The sequence below is a fragment of the Centruroides sculpturatus genome, unplaced genomic scaffold, assembly GCF_000671375.1.
Source record: "Centruroides sculpturatus isolate CEXI.00-Female unplaced genomic scaffold, Cexi_2.0 scaffold1090, whole genome shotgun sequence".
Taxonomy (NCBI): Eukaryota; Metazoa; Arthropoda; class Arachnida; order Scorpiones; family Buthidae; genus Centruroides; species Centruroides sculpturatus.
In genome coordinates this window covers 15564-21294 of record NW_019385317.1, presented here as the reverse complement: position 1 = coordinate 21294, position 5731 = coordinate 15564, and the positions used below count along the sequence as shown (strand labels likewise).

Genomic DNA, 5731 nt, shown 5'->3' with positions numbered 1-5731 from the left:
AATCAAATTTATTCTATATTAATATTAAATGTTAATGATAATTTCTGAGTAAAATTGCATTTAAATATATTACAGGATATAATTGATACTCATCCAGGGTTAACATTTTTAAAAGAAGCTACTGAGTTCCATTCTAGATACATTCATACAGTAAGTATATGATTTATTTTGAAAATCTTAAATTTGGAATTGTGAAGTAGTAATGTTTACTTTTAATAGATCTGACTAAATATCACTAAAATAACATGTTGCAAAATATAATGAAATTAAACAATTTGATGGCTTTAATGAAAACTGTGTAATATTAGAATTTGTTACTTATCATTTTATATCTTAAAAAAATAACGATGAATAACAATATTACAATATTTTAATTTGTTTAGGGAATTAATCAATATATCTTACTGCAATTGATAAAAATTTAGTAATGGCCTATTTCTAAGTCATATTTATAATTATTAGATTGTTAAGTTTTGTTATTCTTTCAAATAATTTGAATAAGTGTTTATTGTATTTATATTTAATACAATGATTTTAAATTAAAATGTCTGCTTTTTTTTATTTAAATCAGCTTTAATTTTTAATTGTACTCTTAGACACTTAAGGTTAGAGAAATATTTATATATTGTACCCTTAAAAATTTCTAGAGAGATTTTAAAATTAGAAAAAGTATTTTGATACATATAATTGAAAATTGATTAATAAATAACATTTGGAATTTTTACATTAAGTAACAGTACAAAATAAGTACAGTAGAGCATCGATTATCTGAATCAGTTGGGGACTGGGGTAGTTCAGAAAATCGATTTTTTGGATAACTGATTATGTACGAAAAAATATATTAACCTATCCTACGTTGAAATTCGTTCAAATCCTGGCATGTCCTTAAGTACCCTCTCATGATCGCACCAGTGCTGCCAGCTAAAACATGCACCCAACAAAAATAATATTGGAGTAGCCCAAGACATAGCCAAAGATTGCAGCCCTGTTAAAAACCACAAAGATAGATTTCCTCAATTCTTATCACACTCTTGATTTTTATAGTCCTAATCTTTGAAATAAATAGTTGTCCTGCTTAGGTACTGGATTGTGAGTTGTAAGTAGTTTTTCGCCACAGCACTAGCAGAAATGTAAATTTGCCGACTGGAAAGCTTTCAGTTAATTGACGTTTCAGTTTATCAATATTTGGATAATCGATGCTCTACTGTCATTTATTAAATTTTTCACATATACAAGTTTATTATCCCAAACATTTAAATTTACAAATAGATAAAAGTGTAAAATAGTTATTAGAAGAAAAATACAAAAATCTAAATATATTTCCAAGTAAAAATTAAACATCCTTATAATATACTTTCATTCTGTTTACAGATTTCTGAAATGCTAAGTTAAGTCATATGCTCTGTCAAAAATATTTTGTTTTGATTTTTGACGAGACTGTCTCGTCTCTAAACTCATGCAGCTGTCAACAGCTGCACGCACACCTTAGAGGTATGCAGGAGTATCTATCAGGAGTTGCAATTTGGCACAGAGTATTTGGTGCCAAAATCATGCATACATAAGATAAACCAGACTTGTAGGTAGTTGGGGTACTCTACTCTGAACTCTGAAAGGAGCCTGGGGTGTTTACCCAAATACTTTTGTAGTTAATATTTTAATATTTAACTTACATTAATATTTATTTGTATAAAAAAATTAATTTTTAACAAATATTTAATAAGAGGAGAAAGGGGGCAATAAAACTCTACATCTACATATATTCAGCAGCATTTGCACTTCAATTTCACCCTTCCAGAAAAGTTAGTCCAACTAAAAAGTGTGCAATCTAGCTAGCTACTTCAGCTCCTTATTCAGAAAAGAAAAATATGTACAGTAGAGCGTCGATTTTCCGAATCAATTGGGGACTAGGGTTGTTCGTATAACTGATATTTCGGATAACCAATTTATGTACGAAAAAATAGTTTAACGTATCCGATGTTAAAATTTTTATTTGTTGCGTGTCGCTTTGCGTTGAATTTTCGTCAATGTTAAGCCTAACAAAGACTATTGTACCATTAAAAATTATTTTTTATTTTGTACAAACAAAATAAATATATCAAAAAATATAAAAACAATAAAAAATTATACTTCAGATGTTAATTTAGTATCAAAAACGTAAAATATTTGAGTAGCCCAAGACATAGCCAAAGACTGAAGCGCCACAGCACTGGCGAAAATTTAAATTTGCCGACTGGAATTCTTTCGGATAATTGACTTTCGGAAAATCGACGCTCTACTGTACTTTGATCAATTAGTCTGGCTCATTCAAAAACATAGAGTACTTGTTTAGAGCAGGGATAATAAAAGAATGATTCAAAAATATTCAAATTCAATTGGATCAAANTTATATTATAAAATAAAATATTGATACAATTTTCAGTTTCAGTTATAAAGATTACATAGCAATAATTTATTCGTTGTTTTTGAAAACCATGTTTATGGCTATATTAATATTTCAATAAAGTCGACTATTATTAATAAATAACTTATGCTGCCTAACTTTAACCGAAATAATACGTATTTTTATATTTTTTTCCGTTAGAAAGGCTAAGTAATTTAACGTTTAACATTATACGACATATATAAATAAACGAAAAAATTTTTTAAGTTAGTTAACCCCGACAATTTGAATTTTTATGAATTCATTACGCCCGCCAAAGCAGAAGTATTACGTCCCACATTGTCGCTCTGTTAAAACTCTCACAAGCGATAGGAACCGCAACCGCTTCTAAACTCTCTAACCATTTCCGCCTTAAAGCTTAGTTCACACTGAGCGAATATCAAAAGCCAATGCAAAAAGCAATTTTTATTCACTTAGCGAAATTGACCCATACAAATATGAAAAGCAATTGCGAATTTTAAGCAGCCGATCATTTGCAAGCGAGCAAAAACGTCATCTCAAAAAACAAAATGGCCACTTCCGATATTTTGTCGTTAACCAGCTCAACATTTTTTTTTTCATTTGGAAAAATAATCATTTCCTCTTTCGGGGATCAGTTCCGAACTTCGAAGAGATTCTTGAAATTCACTGGAAACGATGTTATGTCTGAAGTGTTATTCGCTATGATTTTCGCCTTCGCCAGCAAATCGAGCTTAGTGTGAACTAAACTTAACTGCCAATGTAAAAAGCAAAGGAAAAAAAAAAAGCAGATACTCACCTTCACAGCACCTCCTCTGCTTTTCCCGCAAGAGGAGGTGCTGTCCTCGACCCTGTCCTCTCGCTATTTGGCGACATCTAGGCTTTGCTGGTTAGCTGAGGCTGCTGGTCCCTGCCTCCGCTTGATCCTTCAGGTCGACGACAAAGATGTTCGTTGCGTCCAAGGTATCCGAAGTCTGAAAAATCACATAATCCAGGTTTTCACATCTGCTAGGAACTATCCTTTGGTCACGTCCACTATACAAAAGCTGCACTACTCACTGGGGGGGTTGTCATTTCCTTGCGGCTCTTCTTCGTCAGGCAGGTGCACATCAAAATAGGGCTCGTCTGGTGGCTGATCTTCGTCCACGGGTACACCGATCGTCTTCAGTTGGAGACCTTCACGACCGGGACCCGGGTAGACGGCCACAATATGTTCGATGAACTGCCAAAATTTTGCCGATATTGTTGGCAACTGGGACAGGAACCGCGTCCTGTATACATAAGTACATGTGTAGCTCTGCAGGCTCCTGTTCGTGCGAAGTGACTTGATGGACTTCTTCAGCCAGCGATGTCTACACTCGATGTTTTGAGTATGAGCCTTGGGATCATCGCTGTTGACGAATCTGCACAGAGAAAAAAAGAAAAATGTCATTTTCATACCCTTTTCAAAAACACTTGTTCATTTCTTTCACTTAACACATAGCAGTTTAGTTTCATCGTATTTACCTCCCAGGGCCCTGCTGGCTGTGATTAATGGTCTTGTATTCCGACAGCGCACCTCAATATCACGGTTGTTCAACCGTGATATTGAGGTGCGCTGTCGGAAATGATTATGGAACCTGGAGTGATGTATCTGGACATGTCGCTCAATAGAACACGTCTGCTTTTGTTCTCCACCTGAAAGAATACGAGAAAATATAACACAACACTTCCACTAAAAGTAAATAATAATAGGAAATAATGTTTCGTTACTACTTACATGCCAGTACATCATCTCTCGCGTTTCCCAACAATAGGCACCAAATATAGTTAGTTGGGTGCCTTTGGTTATGCGCCCACGGTTGTACTTTCGTCTCCTGGTAAAAGTTTCATCAACCTAAAAATAAAAACACATGTATATAGATATAGAGGGCATAGACATAGACATATCGGTGAAGTTAGAAACTTGGATCGATCGTCACCTCGACGCATAGGTTTTTACCGCCAATCTGTTTTTGGTCGTTAGAGACGATAACCTCCGCAATTTCCCGACAGAAGTTGTACCAGTTCACCACTGTATGCATGGCCACGCCGCATTCATTCGCAGCGATGGTGACCGGCTCCTCCTTGACCCATGTGTAAATAATCAGCAGGGTTAACTTATGATACTGTTGTAAAACTTAACTATTGTTATTAATTATTAATTGTGTTAATAATGAACTAATATGTAATCTATTGTATACAAAACTTCTGAATATTACAATATTATTTAATGTTATTATGAAGGAATGTTTATAAATTAAATTTCTACAACCCCCACAACAGGAATAATCCCTCTTTGCTAATAAAGATTATTAATAATAATTATTATATTTTTGGGCAAAATTTAGCAATGCACATCATAAATATTAACGTTGAGAGATGACCGAAATCCTATCAAATAAGTAAGAATATAATACGGTGGAAGTCAGTTAATCCGGCACTAGATAATATCAATAAGGTAATCATAGAGTAGATAGTCACAAAAACAAAGTAGAATACATGTTAATGATATACAGATTCCAATGCACTTATTGAAATAAATTAAATATCAAACTCAGCTTCTTTTAAAACATTAAAACATTCAACACCTTATAACGCTGAGAAATATTTATTAATCCACAAACGTTTTCAGCCTAATGGAATAGGCTCAGGAATGGAATCAGGTGATAAGTTATCGAACAACTTTGAAAATTGCGTTAAACGGAACTTTTGAACATTACAAATTCAAAATTACAATGTAGAATAAATTAACCAATCACTATACAAAATAATTATAATAAACAGATTGAAGTCTTATTAATATAAATAATAAAATAAGGCGATATAAAACTAAAAACAAAATTAAACCTAAAAGATTAAATGCACAAAAATGATTAAATTCATCAATATATATATACAATAGAGCGTCGATTTTCCGAAAGTCAATCATCTGAAAGAATTCCAGTCGGCAAATTTAAATTTTCGCCAGTGCTGTGGCGCTTCAATCTTTGGCTATGTCTTGGGCTACTCAAATATTTTACGTTTTTGATAATAAATTAACATATGAAGTATAATTTTTTATTATTTTTATATTTTTCAATTTATTTATTTTGTTTGTACAAAATAAAAAAAAATTTTTAATGATACAATAGTCTTTGTTAGGCTTAACATCCACAAAAATTCAACGCGAAGCGACACGCAACGGAGAAAAATTTCGAAATCGGACACGTTAAACTATTTTTTCGTACGTAAATCAGTTATCCGAAATATCAGTTAATCCGGACAACCCCAGTCCCCAATTGATTCGGAAAATCGACACTCTACTGTATATCA

The 5731-nt window shown here is 32.8% G+C and overlaps 1 long non-coding RNA gene across 2 annotated transcripts; it reads right to left on the bottom strand.

Moving 5' to 3' along the window:
• Positions 1 to 2431: 2431 nt before the first annotated feature.
• Positions 2432 to 5196, bottom strand: LOC111637565. 2 transcript variants are annotated; one of them, XR_002758714.1, is made up of 6 exons: positions 5008 to 5196; positions 4360 to 4503; positions 4158 to 4274; positions 3905 to 4075; positions 3458 to 3801; positions 2432 to 3372 (listed from the first exon to the last, which is right to left on the bottom strand). It is a non-coding gene; the product is annotated as an uncharacterized LOC111637565 (long non-coding RNA). The 2 variants fall into 2 exon arrangements; XR_002758713.1 differs by having other exon boundaries at positions 4360 to 5196.
• Positions 5197 to 5731: the final 535 nt, after the last annotated feature.